The sequence below is a fragment of the Numenius arquata genome, chromosome 12, assembly GCF_964106895.1.
Source record: "Numenius arquata chromosome 12, bNumArq3.hap1.1, whole genome shotgun sequence".
NCBI lineage: Eukaryota > Metazoa > Chordata > Aves > Charadriiformes > Scolopacidae > Numenius > Numenius arquata.
In genome coordinates, this window is record NC_133587.1 from 18522926 (window position 1) to 18544133 (window position 21208).

Below are 21208 nucleotides of genomic sequence, written 5' to 3' on the forward strand. Positions count from 1 at the left end.
TGGGGATTCCGTGCTGCTGGTCCAGAATACCGTATAATTCGTTCAGGTTCATCTGATGTATAATTCATCTTTTCCCCATGATTGGGAACCCCCTTTAGTTAGGGATTTATCAGTTGCTCGTCGTTCTCTTATCAGATCATCCTATCCATTAACCCCTAACTCGTTTCCTTGAACTTGTGGTAATAAGGAAAATAACGGTCTCATATATCCTGTAGAACGTATCCCTGAGCGCTTTGGAGGTAACCTTTGGTAGGCGTGTTGCCCACAAATCCAGTAATGGCCCTTCAAAGCCCAAAGCCATTCCCGTTAGCGAATGGGCCTTCCCATGTTTCATTATCCTGTGGTATTTCACAGTATAGAGTATCTTTTGATCCCAGGGGTCCTCCTGCTATATCCCGGGGCTGCTGCTTGTGGACGGGGGTTGTTCAGTGACCTCCTGGCTGTTCCTCCCTTCCCAAGGTGTGAGGATCTGGCCAAAGGGAACGTCCTCTTGCGGGGGCACCTCGAGAAAGCGAGTGAGGTGACTTCAGCCCTTAAAGGAGCTGTTGGAAAACTGAGGGCGGATTGGATGAGGGCGCAGGAGGAGCTGGAAGCGAAGGAGAGAGAATGGCACCGGGAAGGTGTGTGGAATAATTCCTCAAATAAAAATTTAATTAAAAATATAGCATTGTTCACACATTAAGGAAAGGTATAAAATGGAAGCGTTTCCAGGGTAGAATACAGCAGATACGGGAACGAGGTGATCCTATGGAACTGATAAGCTGCATATTTGCTACCCTGAGCCAACAGTCTGTCAGATTTTGACAAAATGCTGTCCTTTGTGCGAACTTTGCTCATTATAATGTCATTATAATACCAAAACACACCTCCAGCCCGAAGGCTACCCGCCTCCAAGGTGCAACCACTCATCCTTGAGTCTGCGCCCTGAATTTTTCGTAAACTATACCTTTAAAAGCGAGGCGAGAGAATTTTACACCAAGCCTAATAAAGGTATTTATGACTAGAGTCACTCAAACTCCACCTTGAAGGTAAAACATAGTATAAAACTAGCCCAAGAAAGGGGGGATGCTAGGGAAGACATCGTCGTGAAGAGGTCAGGGAGGACCCCGTCAGGGACTGCCTTTGACTTGCCGGACCAGTCGAGGGGCTGAGCCTTTGTTCCCCCCCATAGGGAGGCCTTTGGGTAAGACTTAGACTATACCGAGTGCTTCCTCGGGAAACTTAGAAATCTCTCTAGAGGGTTATTTTTGTTACATTTATAGCCAGGCTGTATTGTTTGGAACTTTGTCGCACGCTTTGTAACATTAACAAACCATATTTTACTTGCACGTGCTTTGCAGACAGTGTATTTATCACCGGCAAACCATAAGAACCTTTGTATCTGTTGCTGAAATAAACTGCACTGCTTAAGTAGCTAGCCGTTTCGGTTTCCCATTGAACGCCACCAAACATTAGAGTGCGGCCGTGCTAGTTCATGAGCACGACTAGACTGAAGGTGCAGTCCACTATGACTGTATCTGGACTCGTGACAGTTAAATATATTAAACACGACTGGACTGATAGTGGTGAATTGGGCATCCCTCAGGATTTAAACCTAGCCGCACCTAGCCTCCCACCTCGGTGAGGAGTGTTAGAACGCAAGGAGGTTTATTTTCTGCCAAAACTATTTTGCCTATTAACGCAACAGACGTGAGGTGAGGAGGGGCTGCGGGAATGTCAGAGGTGATGCCAGCGTGGCACGAGAATGTGTTTTATTTTTGGCCCAGAGACCTCCCTGTGAGAAGGTTGTGGCGGTTTTGGGGATGTGTTGGTGCTGGGGATGTGTTGGTGCTGGGGATGTGCTGGTGTTGGGGATGTGTTGGTGCTGAGGAGCAGACAGGGCTGGGAGATGGAGGGGTGGTGGTGATGGAAGCAAATGGTGGTGATGGAAGAGTCCCCCCTGCTGTGGCCGTGCTGCTCGGTCCTAAAGGCCAGTGCTGCTGCTGCTGGTAGTTCTCTCTGGTAGTTGTTCAATCTCCGTCTGGAGCCGTGAGAGCAGAGAGGTCTGTGTGTTTTCAGATTGCGAGCAGCCAAGGGAAGACCAAGAGGGGCCTCCCTCACCGACAGCAAATGTGAGAGTGGCCTTGGAGGGGCTTGTCTTTGTCGTCCTCCCCCAAGACACCTGTGTGTGAGACACCTCTGCAAGGGGAGATGCTGAATGAGGGTCACTTGCTTTGCTGATGTCCCCTCCTGCAGGACAAGGGTGGGTGTTCCCTCCTGTGCAGTCGGGTGGCAGCTCTGCTGAGGCTGCTCCTGTGGTGGCTCTTCAGTCCCCAGTGCCCTGTTGGAGTAGTTCTTGAAGGAGACCTGGCCATGGTGGTGTGACCCTCTCCCAGCTGAAAGACTTGTGCAGTGACGGCGAAGGCTGAGCTGGCATTTCTTTTTCTCTTTGCATCTGTAGCTTTATGACAAGTTCAGAAGGGGTGAACGTGGCCGTCTGCTCGGCCTGTGGCGTCAGGTGGACACCTTCTGCCGCCGTTTCCTGGAAATGAAGACTGCCACGCACCGGTGAGTAGAAGCTGAGGCCAGATGTCTGCAGAAAAAATGTGGCTTCCCTTCAGATCTCTCTGGGGTTCCTTTCTCTCTGCAAACAGAAGTAGCACAGCCTCCGGTGTCAGGAGGCAATTTCAAAGTCTGGGTTACCGTCAGCCATTGATCTTATTGGATTATAAGCCTTCCTTAATGCCGCGAGTGTGCCTGACCTACTGTGTAATTCTCCTCCTCTTTGTGATTTGTTGGTACAACATTTTCGGTTTATTCTCACACCACCTTCCTGAAATGTTTGTTCTGTAGATATTGTCGTCAGCCTCTGAGCAGCCACTTGCCGGGGTGTTCCTTGCAAGCCTGAGTGCAGAAGGCCTTGGGGGCAAGAAGGGCCATTTTGCAGCATGAAGCATCTTAACCTGAATCATCCTGTGATCCTGTGATTATTGGATGGGAAATTCATAGCCGTCTCCCCAAAGAGCTTGCAGGCTCTTTGATCCATTCCCCGCTGAAGGCAAAAGTGATTGTGGGAATAGTCATCTGGACTTTCAACGTCTGTCTGACCCCCAGAAGAACTTTGGCCAGGCTGGTATCCAGCGTAGGAAAGAGGAGAGAGAGAACCAGGAGGCAGGAAGCTGTTAATTTGTGAGCACCTGAATGTTTTGGAAAGGTTCTGTGATTTCTGGAAGCTTGTTTTACTTTCTCAGTGCTGAATGTTTCCCCTCCATCAAGGACAAAGAGTGATGCAGGTCTGGTCAGGAAATGCCAGCGTTCTTGAGGTGTAAATAGAAAGGGGTTGGAAATCATCCCAACTGCCGTTTCTGGGACATAGGATGTGCTCTTGGGTTTGGAAACGAGAATGTTTTTATGTTCAAACCTTGTTTGTCTCTCCCCTTCGCAGAGACTGAAGGACTCGGAGGCACTTGGAGAAAAACATTCCTCATTACAGCGTGAGTTGGTGGTCGTGAGGGAGACACTGGAGCAATCGCACCTTCAGAGGGATCTGCTGAAGCAAAAGAGAGATGAGCTTACCATGGCCCTGGCGAAGGTATGGTCACCTTGTGATAGCAAGGCCACCACAGATGCTGTTTCTGGCAGCAGCAGACAGGGACAATCATAGACGCATAGAATCATGGAGGTTGGGAGGGACCTTTCGAGTCCTCGAGTCCAACCGCTACCCTCACACCGCCAAATCCTCCACTGACCCCTGTCCCTCAGCTCCACCTCTGCCCGTCTTTTCACTACCGTGTTGCTCCTCTTCTGTTCTCCCACTGTTGTTTAAGTACAATGTTGGTCTCCTTCTTGGGAAATGGTGGTGAGAGCAGGCAGGTCTTTGGGGCAGTCTGTCCTCACGTGCTGATTGGGAGCGCTGAACTGGGAGTATGTCAGAGACACGCAGGGGATGGGGAGTTGCTGCTCTCTTCTTGACTGTAAACCTGACTGTATTTTATTTCCTCTGTGCTTCCGTGGCGGTGGCTGGAGCAAGAGAATGGAGCTCTGTCGGGTAAAGTGGAGGAGATGGAGAGAGCAAAGGTCTCTGCCCAGGAGAAGCTGCGCTTGTGTAGAAGAACAGATGGAGAGCTCTGCGCAGAGAAAGCCCCCCTGGAGCAGCTGCTGAAGGAAGCAGAGGAGCAAGAAGAGGGGCTGCGGGCAGCGCTGAGGATCCGGGCAGAGGAGAAGGAAGAAAGCCAAGAGAAACTCATCCAGGTGGGACCAAAATGCTGGTGCTTCTGGGTGGGCGTTTGGCTGCTTGTCTGGGTGAAGCTGTGCCTGTGTTGGCCTCCTTTTTGGCATATTTACTTTGGAGGGCCAGAGAGTGGTGTCATCAGAACCAGGGGCTTGTTGTCCTCCTGGAAGATACAGCCTCCATTGTCCATCCATTGTTTTTCTTGCTGGCACAGACGGTGTGGGCGCAGCTCCCCGTGTGCCAGGGATCAGAGAGCAGCAATTTCAGATGCGGTTATTGCCATCACATTGGGCTGGGCTCTCTGTGCTCTGCCAGGTGACAAGGGAAGCCCGGCCATTCCCTCCGAGGGGCCCACGTTGCTATTTGAAATGGCAGAAACGGGCTTTCTGTGTACGAGAACCTGGAATCCAGCCTGTTTGAGGCTCAGCAGCACTTATCTCAGGGAAGGTGGTAGAAAACCAGCCCGGTGGTTCTGACTGTACTGACCTTAAACCCTTTGAATTTCAGCGTAGGAGGGATCTTAACACGCCTTCGCTTAGAAACAGAAGCCCCTCCAGACAAACAAGGTCTGAATGTAAAAACATTCTCGTTTCCAAACCCAAGAGCACATCCTATGGCCCAGAAAGGGCAGTTGGGATGATTTCCACAAAGCAGCACAAAGAAGAGGAGCATTCAACAGTAGGTCAGGCACACTCACGGCATTAAGGAAGGCTTATAATGCAATAAGATAAATGGCTGAGACGTTTGCTGTGGGTGAGGGAGGCCCCTCTTGGTCTTCCCTTGGCTGCTCGCAATCTGAAAACACACAGACCTCTCTGCTCTCACGGCTCCAGGCGGAGATTGAAGAGCTACCAGAGAGACGAGCGCTCCTGTGTCACTGCCCGACAGCGCCCAGCAGCAGCAGCACTGGCCTTTAGGACCGAGCAGCACGGCCACAGCAGGGGGGCCTCTTCCATCACCACCATTTGCTGACACCCCTCCTGACCCATTTGCTGACACTGGGTGCTGACACCCAGTCCCGTCTTCTGCTCCTCAACACCAGCACATCCTCATCAGAGCCACAACCTTCTCACAGCGAGGTGTCTAGGCCAGAAATAAAACGCATTCTCAGGCCACGCTGGCATCACCTCGGACATTCCCGCAGCCCCTCTTCACCTCACGTTCCCGGTGCCATTCTCTCTCCTTCGCTTCCAGCTCCTCCTGCGCCCTCATCCAATCCACCCTCAGTTTTCTAACATCTCCTTTAAGGGCTGAAGTCACCTCACTCGCTTTCTCGAGGTGCTCCCGCAGGAGAGCATTCCCTTTGGCCAGATCCTCACACCTTGGGAAGGGAGGAACAGCCAGGAGGTCACTGAACAACCCCCGTCCACAAGCAGCAGCCCCGGGATTTCCCGGCTCCCCCAACACTGACGTTGGTGTCAAACTGAGAGGCAGGAGAAGCGCTTTCTCGCATGAACTGAGATCTCTCAGGGCTGGCAAACTCATGTGCTTCTCCTTTAGCCTTCCGTGTCCTTCTACAGCTTTGCTTTCCCTTCCTCTTCAACTCGGACCATGCCCACAGGTAACGGCTGCCTCCCCTTCGTGCTGCCTCATCACTGGATGCATCCCCTTTCTCTGGCCTTGTCCCCACTCCCTCACCTACTGCTCCAGGGCATGACTTAGGCTGGGAAGGGACCCTTGGAGCTCAGCCGGAGGAACCCCCTGCTCAAAACAGAGCCATGCAGCACACACCCCTATTACTGCCCCACACAACAGGTTGTGGACCTTTCTCCTTCCAAAAGGGCTTGCCCCACCGCTTCCCTTGGGGCCACTGGGGAGCACTGACAGCTTTTCCCTGCCTTCCAGGAGCAGCCAGGACACCCACTAGGAGGGAACGCTTCTTCCTTCTGCCTTTGCTGCTCCTCTTCCACCTGAGGCAGGGCTTTCTCCAGGCTGTGGTCTTCTGTGGCTTCCCGCCTGCCTGGGGAGGGATCCCTGAAGAAGAAAGGGAATGTTTAGTCCACTTCTTGTGTTCCCTTCACTGCTGTTCGCATCCATCGCTTTCCCCTCCCTTCCTTGGGCATCTCAGGAGCTGAGATGCCTCAGCTGAGGTGAGGCATCTCAGGTGGCTTCTTCCAGGCATAACAGTCTGGTCACTACAGAGAGGAAGGGAGGGGAAGCTGTCACTCACCGCCAGCAGCTCTCCTCAGTCTCCCACTCTTGCACTCTCACAGCGGGTATCCTCAGCTCATGACGGCCAGTGCTCGCTGCCACCCGAACCCCGGGAATGGTGCGGGACATCAGGTGCAGGAGCCCAGGAGTTGCAGGGGTTCAGCCGGTGACAGGAAATGGGCACCTACAAGGACAGAGTCAGAAAGCCCTGATGAAAGCCCAAGGGCAGGAAGAGGCAGGACTTGCTTCCCCTTTCTGTGGGAAACACCCTTGACAGGGAGCTGTTTCTAGCCCAGAAGAGAGAGCTGTTGCGGGCATGGAGCAGGGGATGGCTCTGGCACCTTCTCCCCGTGGGAAGTGCCCTCAGAGACTGTGCGTGTGGGGAGATGCACGGTGGCCCTGTGCCACGCAGCAGGGCTCCATCGGGAGCCCCTGGGGAGCTGCCATGGAGTTCTTTCCAGACCCTGCGCAGCACCATCCCTCGCCCTCCCTTGCCAGCGGACTTGCACTGACTTGGAGCAGTTCTCAGAGTTGGGAAAGATGGGCAGCAGCAGAGCCTGGGACACACCTGGGCTTCTGCACCTTCTGGACCTTGCCGCTTTGTTGCAGTGCCCGTCTTTTCTCTCTCTTCCTTCCTGTCTCTTCTCTTCCCTCTCCCCTGAGCAGGCCTCTTCTCTCTTTCTTTTTCTTGGGTTTTCAGTTTCCTGGAGGGAGCCTGCAAACCTTTCCATCCCACAGCGTGGTTAGATAGCTCTAGCCGGGATCAGCTGGGTGAACCAGTTCTTGATTGAACCCAAGCTGACTCCTTTTACCTTCTTTCCTCTGAAAGGCTCCTTCTTTGTTCTTGGGCGCATCCCAGGGAGTCTTGCGTGGTCTCTGGGGCGGTTGGAGGCAAAGCGGCGGGTGCCTAAACCAGAAATGTTGGCGTTAGCAGGTGACAAGGGACGTCCTGGAGGAGTAAGCCACTGCTGGGCGAATCGCTCGCTAGAGAAGATCCCTGGTCTGGTTTGCATTAGCCCTTTCTCCCAGGGGCCTCCCGGGGGAACATAGTGTTCACAGCGGGGTGTGACACTCAGTTCATTTGGGGGGCCGTTCAGCAGAGAGCCTGCGGTCCCCCTCCAGGCAAGAAGAGCCTTGCCCGCTTCATTCTGCTGCAGTTTCTTCACCCTCCTGAGACAGAGCTCTGCGCATGTCCCTTTGGTGCAACAGCACCTTCTGTGGTGGCTTTGCTTCTGGAAGCTGTCCTTCTGTAGGTCTTTTGTAGGCCTGTCCTTTGGCTGAGGACGTGCCTAACGCATTGGAGAAAGACCCCTTCCAGTTTTACTTACAAGGCACCATTCCAAGGGGGATGAACAAGCCCCACCCAAAGGCACAAGAGCTGAAATACCAGGAAGAGGCAGAGCAGCTACTTGGACTCCTCAGGAACTCCTCCTCCAGGAGACGCCTTGTCCCAGAGTTTGTGGACCTGCCCTACCTCTGCCGTTGGCGATCCTTCCACCGTATCTACCCCTGCTGCTTTCTGGAGGACGAGCAGAGAGGGTGGTGCATCCAGGAAGGCTTTTGCTTCGTGCTCCACGTCTGCCTCGCCTGCGTGGTCCCGTTGCTCTTCCAAAGGCAGCTCTGGGAAGCAAAAGCACGTGCAGCAAAGTGACTTGTTGGAAGTGGACAACAGCTAAAGCCAAAGCCACCCAAAGCCCTAGACCAGCTTTCCGCTCAGGCTGTGACAACGCTCAGTCCCTCCTCCTACCTGTGGCTGTGTGCGTGGGTGCTGGCGACTCCTCAGCTGAAGGACTGGAAGGGCCGGCCATCTCTTCCCCAAAGATTTCACAGGGCTTTTCCATGGGGAACTCCACCAGCACCTTCAGCTGCACACGTCACAGCCTCGGTTGCAGGGCAGGTGGCTGAAAAGGTGGCAAGCAGCCTTTCCCACTCCTCACCCTTGCCTCCATGCAGAAGGCTGTGGCTGTGGGGCTGCTCTTCCAGGCAGCCACCCCCCCCCAAGCCCAGCCCTCCCCACCAGCATTTGCTCAATAGAGAGGAAGGAGGCAGCCAGGCACCTCTCAACCGCCAAGCTCTGCTGGGCCGGGAAGGCTGCAGCCGGCTGCTCCATCCAGCGTACCTTCCCAGTGCCCTCCAGCGGGACCTCCAGCGGGAGCAGGTCCTCCTTGGGTGGGCTCAGCAGGTTTGGCCCAAGGCAGATGGCCAGGTTGCTGCAGCTCATCCTGCTGGTGCAGGCGTTGTGGCCGATGTGCTGCAGGACGGGGAGTAGCCGCTTCAGGAGGAGGACATGTGCTGCTGTCAAGTTCTCGGCCACCCTGAGGGAACAGGAGCACAAGGTGAAGAAAGCAGACGTTGCCCACAGCCATGGCCAAAGCTTGCCCAAGGCAGGTGGGAAGCAGCGGCTGTGTTGCGCAGCTTTCCAGGTGCTCTCAGCCAGCGCTCAGGGCTCCTGCTCAACAGGCAGGCTGCTGCCCACACTTACGCTTTCAGCTCTCCCGCGTCGGCCTGCTTGCTCCTCCTCTCCATGGCTGGCATCCAGTCCTCATAGAGGTCGATGATGAGGAGCTTGGTGGGGATGCTTTGGAGGAAGCTGTGCAATGCCAAGGGCTGACCCTTTCTCCTGGCTTTTTGATTGTGTTTTTAGCGGTTCTTTATTGTATTTGATTGGTTTTTGTATTGTTTCTTGGCCAGTCTTGGCCAAACTTCTTTCTCTCGGAAGGGAACTCTTCTGATTCTCCAAAGGAAGAGCTGTCTCTGCATCTGGAATGTTTCTGGCATCTGCTGTCTTTGATGATCTGTTGCTGTTCTCTGCGCAGGGCCAGGGTGGGTCTGGCTTTTTTCCCCCACCCATGCGTTAGCTGAGGCGAGGTCTGGCTGAGGACAGCCCCCTGCCACTGGCTTTCTCATCCTCAGCCTGAAGCAATGCCAACTCCAGGCCCCAATAACCTGGGTGGCGCTCCAGGGGAGTCCAACAGGCTGTGGCGATCTGCAGTGGTTTCCGGCGGTCTCCGGCGGTCTCTGGTGTTCTGCGATGGTCTCTGGTGTTCTCCGGCGGTCTCCAGCGGTGTCCGGCGGTCTCCGATGGTCCCCAGCATTCTCTTGCGGTGTCCGGTGGTCTCCATTGATGAGACCGCCGGACACCACTGGAGACCATCGGAGGCCACCGGTGGCTGGCAGTCTGCGGTGGTCTTCAATGGACTCTGGCGGTTTCCAGCGGACTCCGACGGTCTCCAGTGTGAGACCACCGGAGGCCGCAGGACACCGCCAGTGTCTGATCCTCTCCGGTGGTCTCCCATGGTGTCCTGTGGTCTCCGCCGGTCTCTGGTGGTCTCCGACGCTCTCCAGCAGTCTCAGCCGTCTCCAAGGGACTCCTCCTGGTCCTATGGGGCTGCCGGCCCGAAGATGGCAGCCCCTCTCCTCGCCTCTTCCCCGCGGCTCTGAAAGAGAAATCACAGAATCGTTTACGTTGGAAAAGAAATGGAAGCTCATGGAGTCTAGCTGTTAGCCTGGCACCGCCAAGTCCGCAGCTCAACCACGTTCCTAAGGCCCACATCTACAGGTCTTTGAAATCCCTCCCGGGAGGGTGCCTCAAGCCCTTCCCTGGGCAGCCTGTTCCAATGCTTGTCAAGCCCTTCAGGGAAGAACTCTTTCCCAGTCTCCCCTCTCAACCTCCCCTGGCGCAACTTGAGGCCGTTTCCCCTTGTCCTGTCCCTCGTGCCTTGGGAGAAGAGAGCGACAGCCCCCTGGCTCCAGCCTCCTCTCGGGGAGTTGTCGGGAGCGGTAAGGTCTGGTGCTGGTGCTGTGGGGCTGCCGGGCAGAAGAGGGCAGCCCCTCTCCTCTCCTCTCCTCTTGCCCAGGCCTGAGGGCAGAGGAGATAGCCCCCCTTGCTGAGGGGCGGGGGTGTGGGGAGGGAAAGCAGGGCTCCTCGGCGGCTTGACAGCCGGCTGATATTCCTGCTGAGCCTGCCGCATGGCGGTGTGGATGGCCCACTTACGGTTAGCGTCGGCCGCGGGGCCGGCGCCGCTTGCTGGACCGTGGCTTTGCGGAGGGTCCCTTTGAGCCGGCGGGGGTCCTGCGGCGCTTTGGGCCCGCTGCTGCTGGAGGCAGCCTGGCCACGGTGGAGGTGTGCCCCGTCAGGCCTGCGGGAGAGGGATCCACCTCCATTGGCTCCTCTGCCGGTGGGTCGACCTCCATGGGCTCTCCCTCGTCCCTCTTGGCGGGTGGGTCGACCTCCATGGGCTCTTCCTTCTCCCTCTTCAGGGGTGGGTCGACCTCCATGGGCTCAACTCCTTGGCCATCGCTGCTGCTGCCGCTGCTGCTGGCCGCAGCCCACTTGCGTTTCTCTCGGTGCTTGGGCATCCTCCGGGCTTCCGAGGAGCCCCTTCTGGCTGGGCCCACTCAATGTGGGCGCTCGTCCCACCCAATGTGGGCACTGGCCTCCCTTTGCCGCCTCCTCCTCTACCAAGCAGGCTTGGTGCAGGAATCTCTGGCTGCTGAGCGAGCTGTGGGTCAGCCACAGGGGTGCCAGTTGGCCAACGGCCGGCCGGTGACGTCACCAACGGACCTTTCTGTGTCTGGGAGGGTGGCCCATGAGGCCCTGCAGGCCCCATGCCGGGCGGCCCTTTGGCTTGCCAGAGAGCAAGGCAGCCCCTGGGGCAGCGGGACTGCCCTCCAGCTCCCCTCCTGTGCCCAGAGGATGCCCAGAAGCTCTGAAGTGGCGGCATCAGACCAGCTGGCGTGTCCCCTCGGAGTTCTGCCTGCGTCCTCTGGCTTTGCTCTGCCTCTTCCTGAGCGCTTGTGCCTCAGGTTTTTCTGCCATTTGCACTCTGTCCCTTTGCAAAAGGGCAGAGCGTGGTTGTGGAATTGCAGTCCAGGTCTAGAGGTGTGGCCTGGAAAGCCCAGTGCCTTTTTTCCCCCATTGCAGTGTCCAGAAGTTGCTGCTTGAAAGCTGAAATCCTCTTCTTCATCGGCCGTAAAGCGTTCCTTCTTCACCAGTCACACCTGGAGACAGAAACATCACCCGTTTCTCCAGGTGATTCCCAAAGCTTGTGCTGGGGAAAGTGTTTGGGTGGAAACTGCACTGAAAAACCTTTCACTCTCGCTCAGACAAATGTAGAGAAATTCCCCTTGAATACCTTTCAGATGACAGCGATTCTACTTCCTTGAAGCTGAAAAACTAGGAAGGTTTTTCCTGATTGGTACGAATGTAACTGGGTCCCAATTTCCCCCAATAATGATGGATACAAGCTTTAGATTGGTGTGGGAGGAAGCACTTGTTTCTAGATGCCTCTGCTTAATGGCAAACTGGTTTTGCAACCCTTAACATCATGCAAACATTAAACTGGCTGCAAAAAAATTGGAGCTGGAGCTGTCTCTTTCCTTCCAGTATCTTCATGGGGTCACCTGTTAATGTGCCTGTAGCATTTTAAAGGCGAAACTGCCAGGCAAATGCTCCTTTTCAGATGTTTTCCTGCAACGGGAAGTGGTAGCCCCTCCACAGGTCAAGGTGTGACATGCTCACTTTTGAACTCCCTATCTCAATCCCTCTTCCCCTCAGCATCATTACCGAGAGTGTTATTTCCTCAGTTGGTGTCCGTCTGGAGAAGAAAAGTGTCCTTTTTGAGCGCAGGCCCATGACACGAAGATGCTGAACATTTGTGCCTAGGGATTTAGTTTGTTCGTGAACAAAGGGAGAGGATTGCTGTGTCTGTTGCTCTGCATGTCTTTATTGCTTATGTCCTTATCACTTGCTGCTAGTCGTGCTCACAAAACAAGCAAAAAGGGCAATTGAGGGTTGTTTAATTTGTGCTAAGGTCAATTTACAAGGGAAGGTGCTAGAGGAGGGCGACCTTGGGCCCATTCCAACGATGTCAGGTGGATTTTACTGAAATGCCCTGAACAGGAAGATTTCTTCCTTTCCCTGAACAGGATCTTTTGGTAATAGTATGCCAGCTAACCGGGTGGCCAGAAGCATTTCCAGTTGCTTCAGCAACTACGGGATCAGTTATTAAAGTGCTTTTAGGACAAATAATTCCTAGATAGGGAGTAATAGAGGCAATAGACTCACAGAGAGGAACACATTTTACTGGAAAAATTCTTCAAGGGGTTGTGGTGGCCTTAGGAATACAATGAGATTTCCGTACTCTGTGGAAGCCCCGGAGTTCAGCGAAAGTAGAGAAGATGAATGGGGGAATTAAGCAGCATCTTTTGAAATTATTTTTGGAAACCAAAATGCCATGGATATGTCTTCTACCATTAGCTTTAGCTAGCATAGGGGCCAAACCCAGAGGAGATACTCAACTATCCCCCTTTGAATGAATGTTTGGAATCCCTTACCCTGCTAACTCTCGACCTAGTGGGGAGGTAGAAATAAGTGACGTCTACTTGAAACAATATGTGGCCGGGATACTGTCTCTTGTGAAATCTCTTTGACAGGAAGCTCAGCTGGCACAGACCCTGCCTTTGGACTTTGCTGTCTAGAGCATCCAACGGGGAGGTTGGGTCCTAATTAAAGAATGGAAAGAAGCACCACTGGTGGCAAAGTGGCAGAGACCGTACCAAGCGTTATTAACCGCGGAAACAGCAGTTAAGACGGCCAAACACGGGTGGACTCGTCATATTCGAACACGGGTGGACTCGTCATATTCGAGTCAAGACGTCCAAGGCCCTGGAAAACTGGACTTGGGAGCTAAAGGAAGAGGAGGGGAAACTGCAGCTAGCCTTCCGTAGAAAAAGACTCCATTAGTAGTATTTGATAAGTTAAAAATCAAGGGCAAGGCTGGATTGACCTCTGTCAATTGCCACAATAAGAAATTCTAAACTCCGTTACTGGCTGCAACCCAGTAGGCGTTGAGCAGTGGAAGCACATGCCATACCAGACCTTGATTTGAAAAAGTGAAAAATGGAAGTTTAGGGTGGGAGACTAGAACTAACTCTTACAAGGAGTGGGTCAGACCGGTAGCCATCAGGTAGACCTCGGGAGGAGTTCCGTGTGTTTACCCAAAGGATCTACGGTATAGATCCATAAGGAAAAGAGGCCCCTTATTTAACTTCCAGCAACTGGTGAGCAGACACTAACTGAATTGTTTCCGTATATTCACTTGCCACATCAAGTGTAGAAAGATGATAAGCTCAAGATGAAATTTTTAGTAATGATCATGTTTCTATACTATTGGCAAAATCGAAGTCTGGGATGGGAAAACCGATTTTTGACTCTAGGGGACGAGGTAGCCAAAGCTTTTAACCTCAGTAATTGCTGGGTCCGTGGAGGTCCAGGAGGAGCTGAAGATTGGCTGTGGGTAGCCCAGCCTGTCCAGCCTAAATGGTTGGTGAGTGACTTAAGTAGAGTGCATAATGGAACTGGGTTCTGGAAGGAAGACGGAGGTACATGGAAAATACAGTACCCAGGAAAAGGAAATTACTGTCTGAACAGAACCAAGCTGGGAGGGAAAAATGTAGGTAAAAGCGAATGTGAGTGGACATTGTCACCAGGAATGGGTTGTTACGATCCATATTGTAGACCTTATAATTGCTTTAGGTACCGAGGAAGATGGAACCAAACGCATGTTAAGCTTATAGGTGGCACCTGGGTAAAGTGCTCTTTCAAAGAACCTTGGCACAGTGGATGCAAAGCAGTTGCGAGAGAAATTACGCAAAAAGGGGGATTTAGAGATTCTTTATTCCTGGCTTGTCAGTGGGACAATACCATTAACAAGAATCATGTAATAAGGGTTTATCAATGGGGCTGGCAAAACTCAAGTGGAACTAGGACCTATTTTAGAAAATTTTGGTCGGCTACAAATTGAACTAAGAATGGTAGGGGGTGTAACTGTAAAGGGCACGCAGATGCGGGAGCCTTTGAATGTGATTATTGCGATTCCTATGGCGATTTCAGTATAGCAGGAGGACCCCTGGGATCAAAAGATACTCTATACTGTGAAATACCACAGGATAATGAAACATGGGAAGGCCCATTCGCTAACGGGGCTTGGGCTTTGAAGGGCCATTACTGGATTTGTGGGCAACACGCCTACCAAAGGTTACCTCCAAAGCGCTCAGGGATACGTTCTATAGGATATATGAGACCGTTATTTTCCTTATTACCACAAGTTCAAGGAAACGAGTTAGGGGTTAATGGATAGGATGATCTGATAAGAGAACGACGAGCAACTGATAAATCCCTAACTAAAGGGGGTTCCCAATCATGGGGAAAAGATGAATTATACATCAGATGAACCTGAACGAATTATACGGTATTCTGGACCAGCAGCACGGAATCCCCACCAGGTGATTTCTGGAGCAAGAGACCCCATTTATAATTTAAATAGGATAGTTAGATTACAAGCCGGTTTTTGCAATTTTACCTAACCAGAGCGCTGAGGCTCTTGACTTTCTTGCAGACCAATCTGCTCAGATGAGGAATGCAATTTTCCAACACCCAAGGGTCCTAGATTATTTGCTAGCAGAAGAAGGGGGAGTTGGTGGAAAACTAAAGGAACCCAGCTCCTGTTTACAAATCCATGATCACGGGGCGGTAGTAAAACAGATAAGAAAAGGAATGAGAAAACTAGCTCACGTGCCAGTTCAAACCAGGAAAGGATGGGAATTAGACATGTTCTCGTGGTTGCCTGGTGGACCATGGGTTAAACGCATGGTGGTTTTCTCCCTTTGTGCGGTAGCAGCTCTGATTTTTGTACCATGTAGGACACCTTGTTTCATGCAGCTCATTCAGCATGGAGTCAGAAGAATGCAAGTCGTAGCTGTGCCCAGTGACCCAGAATTAGCTACAAGGGGACCGAAGATGATGGCTCTGCAAATAGCTCCAAAACCAAAAAGAAGACAAGAAGGTCCAATGAACGGTGACTAAAAGTTGTAAAGACAAATAGTGAAATAAACAGAGGAGGGGCTGATAAGAAAATAGGGATAAGAGTGTCTCCACAAACAGGGAAGTTAACGGAAATGGCAGGAGTGAGACAACCAAAAGAAGAGGAGAGTTAATTGAAGCTGCAGGAGTGAGGTAACTGAAAACTAGGGGAAATAAGTGAAACCGCAAAAGTTGGACAATTAAAAACGGCAAAAGTTAAACTTTGATGTAATAGGCGGATCGAGAAGTCTGTACCTTCCAAGTACCTCAGCCAATGGGGAAAGGAAGAGGGTTACGTGCGGCCGGGGAATTAGGATAAAAGGGAGGCTGCGTCCTCCGGCAAATGGAGAGACCCCACAGGGATATGCCCCAGGGGACTCTCCCTTTATTCGAATAAAGCCTTTGCAGGACTCCTCTGTCTCCTTTGTGAACATCGACCTCTGGCTATGGGGTTTTCCGCACACGTCCTTTCTATCGCTTGGCTAAGATTTCAGAGTTTAGCATGCTAGTAGTCACTTCCCGAGAATCTGTTGCGGCAACGAATCTCTGCACCTCGAGGGGCAGGACCTTAAGCGAGCGTCCCCACTCAAGGGGAGATCCTGGCCTGCAGCCACTGCCCTGCAGGAGAGCTCCAGGGGCTCTTGGGCTGTCCGCTATTTCTGGAGTGAGATAACTGACCTAGAGTCATATTCCCACGGGAACCAAGCACCGAGGTCCCCACTCCAGACAGTGTTTTGGCTGCGTTGCCAGCACGTCCCCCCGCGTTGCGTCCCCCCCCAGCAAAGTGCGGGGGCAACTTATCACATCTGCCACCGGTGGTTATGGCTTGAGCAGGAGCCGGGAGGGGCAGAGGGGGAAAGCAGGGGAGAGCACAGCGCCACCCCCCCGTTCCCTGCCGGCAGCCGGGGCCCCTCCCGCTGCCCATCGGGGAGGAGAAGGTTCGGGAGCTGCCCCCGGGCCCGTCGGGGTTTCGCAGCGGGCCGGGCCTCCCGCTCCCGCGGCAGCCGAGGCTGAAGTTGGAGCCTCCGGCAGAGGCTCCGGCGGGGCCGCTGCCTTCGCCGGGCGGCGGCCCGTCCCCGCGGCGCCGGCTCTCGCCCTCCCCCCCGGGGGACCCCCCGCTGGCGGGGACCGGTTCCCCCCGCTCCCCCCTCCCGCCCCCAACCTTCGCCGGGGCCGGGGCCGGGGCCGGGGCCGGTCTCCGAGCGGAGCTGCCGGAGCCACCCGCGGCCGGGGCGGCCTCTCCCCCGCGGCAGCCCCGCAGCCCCGAGGGCAGCGCCGCCGCAGAGCGGCCCCGAGCGAGTCCGGCCCTCCCGCCCCGCGGCTCCCGGCGGCGCCCGGCGGGCAGGGGCAGCCGCTCCGCCCGCCCCGGCAGGCGCCGGGCCGCGGTCCGCCGGGGCAGGCGGCGGAGCAGCCCCCGCCGCGGGGCCCGTCCGGCGGCGGAGCCCGGCTGGCGAGCGGGGGCATGGCGGCGCCGGGCCCGGGCTCCCTGCAGCGCCGGCGGCAGAGCTGGCAGGAGGCGCGGCCCCGGCAAGCGGTGCTGGTGCGGAAGCTGCAGGCGAAGGTGAGGAGCGGGGGCGCCTGCCCGGGGGGAGCTGCCCGGGGCCGGGCCGGGCCGCGGTGGCGGGACCGGGGTGCCCGGGCCGCCCGCGCCGCCCGCAGAGGGGACTCGGCGGCGGAGCCCTCGGGGGGCGAAGGCGCGGCCCCGGCGGGGCCCCCCCCGGGAGCCGCCGCGGCCGCCGTCCCCCCCGAGCCGCTGGCCGGGGCCTGGGCGGGCTCGGGGGAAGCGAAGCTTCCCGGTGCCGTAAGGACTCGGGCTGGGATGGGCAGCGCTGTGGCGTGTAACCTCCCCAGTTACATGGAATGGCTTCAAGCTCCAACAGGGTAGGTTTAGACTGAACATTAGGAAAGAATTTTTCACAGAAAGAGTGGTCGGGCATTGGAATAGGCTACCCAGGGAGGTGGTTGAGTCACCATCCCTGGATGTGTTTAAGAGCCGTTTAGATGTGGTCTTGGGGGATATGGTATAGGGGAGAACTTTGTAGAGTAGGGTAGATGGTTGGACTCGATGATCCCAAGGGTCTCTTCCAACCTAGACGATTCTATGATTGTATGATTCTATGTGCTGAGCTTGGGCTGCAGAGAGCCCGAGAAAAGCCGGTGCCGGAGGAGCCGGCTCTGTCCCCAGGGGCGCTCGCTCCTCTCCATGGCGAGTCTCCCCCCGGCTCCTGCAGGAGCGGACTCGCTGCCGAGAGCTGGAGCAGCAGCTGGAAGCAGGAGGGGTGAGTGTGCAGGGCGCCAGCTGGAGAGCGATAGCCTTCACTCATAGGAGAGAAGCAGCATTATATTTCTTGATATAAAACAGTGATTTAATGAAGTGATAGTAGATGCGACAGCTTTAAGACCATTTGATTCACACCATTGAAACCTCTGCCCAGGTCTCTGCCACCCTCTTGAATCCTTAACTTTGTGTCCGTGTCCTTGTAGAAGGTAGAGAATCTGTGTGTCATGCAGGATGGGAGTTCATCATGCTCTGCTCTGGTTTGTGTCTGTCCCTGCAGCTGTAAAAGGCAGGAAAATGTCAAGAAAAAAGACATTAGAGACCATCAAGAAGAGTGGACAGCGCTGCCCAGGTCTCTGCCACCCTACTGAATCCTTAACTTTGTGTCCGTGTCCTTTAAAAGGTAGAGAATCTGTGTGTGTTTGAGAATGGGAGTGCACCATGCTCTGCTCCGCTTCCCATCTCTCTCTGCAGCTGTAAATGACAGGAAAGTGTGAAAAAAAGAAGGCATTAGAGACAGTCAATCACGATGGACACCCCTGCCCAGGTCTCTGCCACCCTCTTGAATCCTTAACTTTGTGTTCGTGTCGTTGTCGAAGGTAGAGAATCTGTGTGTGTTTGAGGATGGGAGCTCCTCATGGTCTGGTCCTGTCCCTTTCTGGGCCTGCTCTTGTAAGGAGACAGGATAACAAACAAGAGGTCAGCCATCCTCACTCAGCACGGACAAGCCCTGCGAGGTCTGTGCCAGACTCCTGAATCCTTATCTTTTGTCTGTGTCTTTGTAGAAGGTAGAGACTGTCCACGTGGTTGAGGATGGGAGTTCCTCATGGTCTTGTCCGTCTTGTTTCTGGGCCTGCTGCATTAAAAGGCAGAAGATTATGAACAAAGAAAGGTAGCAGAGAGCATGAGTAAAATGGACAACTTGTGCCCAGATCTGTGCCAGACTCGTGAATGCTTAACTTTTGTCTGTGTCCTTGTAGAAGGTAGAGAATCTCTTGCTCCCTGGCTGAGCGTGGCTGTGTGCCATCGTCTGTTCCTCTGCTTTTAGGGGCCTGTGGTTTATGAGAGAGGATAAAAGCAATGGGGCATCCACCGTGCCTCACCACGGAGAACCCCTGTCAAGGTCTCTGCCACCCTCTTGAATCCTTACCTTAGTGTCCGCGTACGTTTAGAAGGTAGAGAATCTCTGGCTGTCTGGCTGCTCACCGGTCTGCTCGGCTCCAGGCTGTGACAGATCACCGCCCGTTCCTCCCCAGCAACCCTTTGTGACATGGCCACCTCCAGCATTCTATCGGTGTGTCAGGGCACAGGCTGTCCAGGGGTGATGGAAGGCCCAGGCCTTGGCTTCCTGGGGAAAATGGCTGTCACGCTTCATCCTTGTTAAAGAGAGCGGGATGGACAAAGCCCGTAACTCAGTCCCATGGGACAACTGTTGCTGAGAGCTCAGGGTCACTGCTGTCTGTGTGGGGACACCCTCTTGACCCGGGAGTGTGGTCTCCTCATGGCCCCTCACCTTTTTGCCTCTCCCCTGTCCCCTGGGCCTCATCCTGGCTTCCAGGGCCAGGGCAGAGCCGGGTGGAGCTCAGCATGAGGGCGCAGTCACAGAAGTCACAGCATCATGGAATCATTTAGGTCGTAAAAAACCCTTAAGATCATCGAGTCCAACCATAGAGCTAACACTGCCCACTCCACCACTAACCCACGTGCCTCAGCACCACGTCTACCCGTCTTTTAAATACCACCAGGGATGATGACTCCACCACTTCCCTGGGCAGCCCGTTCCAATGCTCAATAACCCTTTGTGTGAAGAAATAGTTCCTAGTATCCATCCTAAATCTTCCCTGGTGCAACATGGGGCCGTTGCCTCTTGTGCCATTGCCTGTGCCTTGGGAGAAGAGACCGACCCCCCCCCCCGGCTACACCCTCCTTTCAGGGAGTTGTAGAGAGCGAGAAGGTCTCGCCTCAGCCTCCTTTTCTCCAGGCTGAACATCCCCAGCTCCCTCAGCTGCTCCTCACAAGACTCGTGCTCCAGACCCCTCACCAGCTCCATTGCCCTTCTCTGGACACGCTCCAGCCCCTCAACGTCTGTCCTGTCGTGAGGGGCCCAAAACTGGACACAGCCCAGAGGATGAGGATTGAGGATGATGGAGGATGAGGATGAGGAGCCCAGAGGCAGAGGATTCCCTAACTTCTCTGGAGTTAGGATGGAGACGCGAATGCCCATCTTTACCGAGATCTGGGGAACCAGACTCTTCCCTCTAGCTAGAGAAGCTAGAGATTGACGGGGACCGGAGGAATCTTCCCCCACAGAACCTCTGGTTCAAATTAAGCTGGGGAAGATGAAACAGAGGCAGAATGCTCGGTTGATCCAGGAGCTGCCTCTTCAGTTCTAAATACAAAGAGCTATGAATGAGGTTATGACACTGGAAGGAAGAGTTATTGGTGCGAGAGGGAAGCCAGAAACCAGACCTTTCTTTAAACCTTTAACATTCAAGAGTGGAAAGCAAGGGGTGACACATCAGCTTTTGGACTTGCCAGGGGCACGGAAGCCCTTGATTGATCGGGACTTGTTAGAAAATTAGAAGCTGAAAGAAGATTTAAAAACGGTACAGTCAACTCTTGGGATCCCCCTGTCACTCCAGAAATACAAACGGGTTCTGTAATTGTTCGGGGGTGAAGCCCCAAACCGTTGGAGGTGAAAAGCTCTCTAGGTACCTGTCCGTATTCTCCCACGTCCCGTGCCACCCATGACTCTCCAGTCTCGGGACAGATCTCTGGGTGGGAGTCTTAAATAGTTGCTTAACCCTAAACAAGAACTGAAACACATTGAGGAGACCTAGCAATAGGACCAAGCTGGTTTGCATGTCCCAAGAGTATTCAAAATTCTCAAAAACTGGCATAGCTGGACCAAAATAGAAAAGGGAGGTGAAAGAGCTGGGGAAAGGAACACCACCAGCCCCCGCTTCCCCCATAGACTGAGTGTGATTATTAATAAATTCTGAGAGACGGTGTCCGAGGTCACAGCAGGACAGCGGTGCTGCATAAATGGCCCAACGTAACCATCTGAACAGTGATGCTATCGTATCATAAGTTGATATCACACAGGACGGCAAAATTATGATGCTGATCCCTCTCCCAGAGGTGATAAACATCATCACGGGGAGTACATAGAGCATGTCAGAATTTACATAACACGGCCGTGGGAACAAACGAAGCAACATTGTGACCAGTACTATTGACTAATATCATAAATGCATATAACACATACATTTTAACACGCTCTGGTCAGATCTGTCGTTCTCTCAACCTTCCGAGTGCCCCACGTTGGGCGCCAAAAAGGACTGTCGTGGTTTGGCCTCAGACGGCAACAAAGAACCACGTGGCAGCCACGCTCTCGGCCCCTCCACGGCCATGAGGGGAGAATTGGAAGGAAAAAAAGGAAACTGGTGGGTTGGCACAAAGGCAGTTTAACAGAACAGGAAAGGGAACAAGACAATGTGCAGAAGATCCCGTTGCCAGAGGTCGATGTTCACAAAGGAGACAGAGGAGTCCTGCAAAGGCTTTATTCGAATAAAGGGAGAGTCCCCTGGGGCATATCCCTGTGGGGTCTCTCCATTTGCCGGAGGACGCAGCCTCCCTTTTATCCTAATTCCCCGGCCGCACGTAACCCTCTTCCTTTCCCCATTGGCTGAGGTACTTGGAAGGT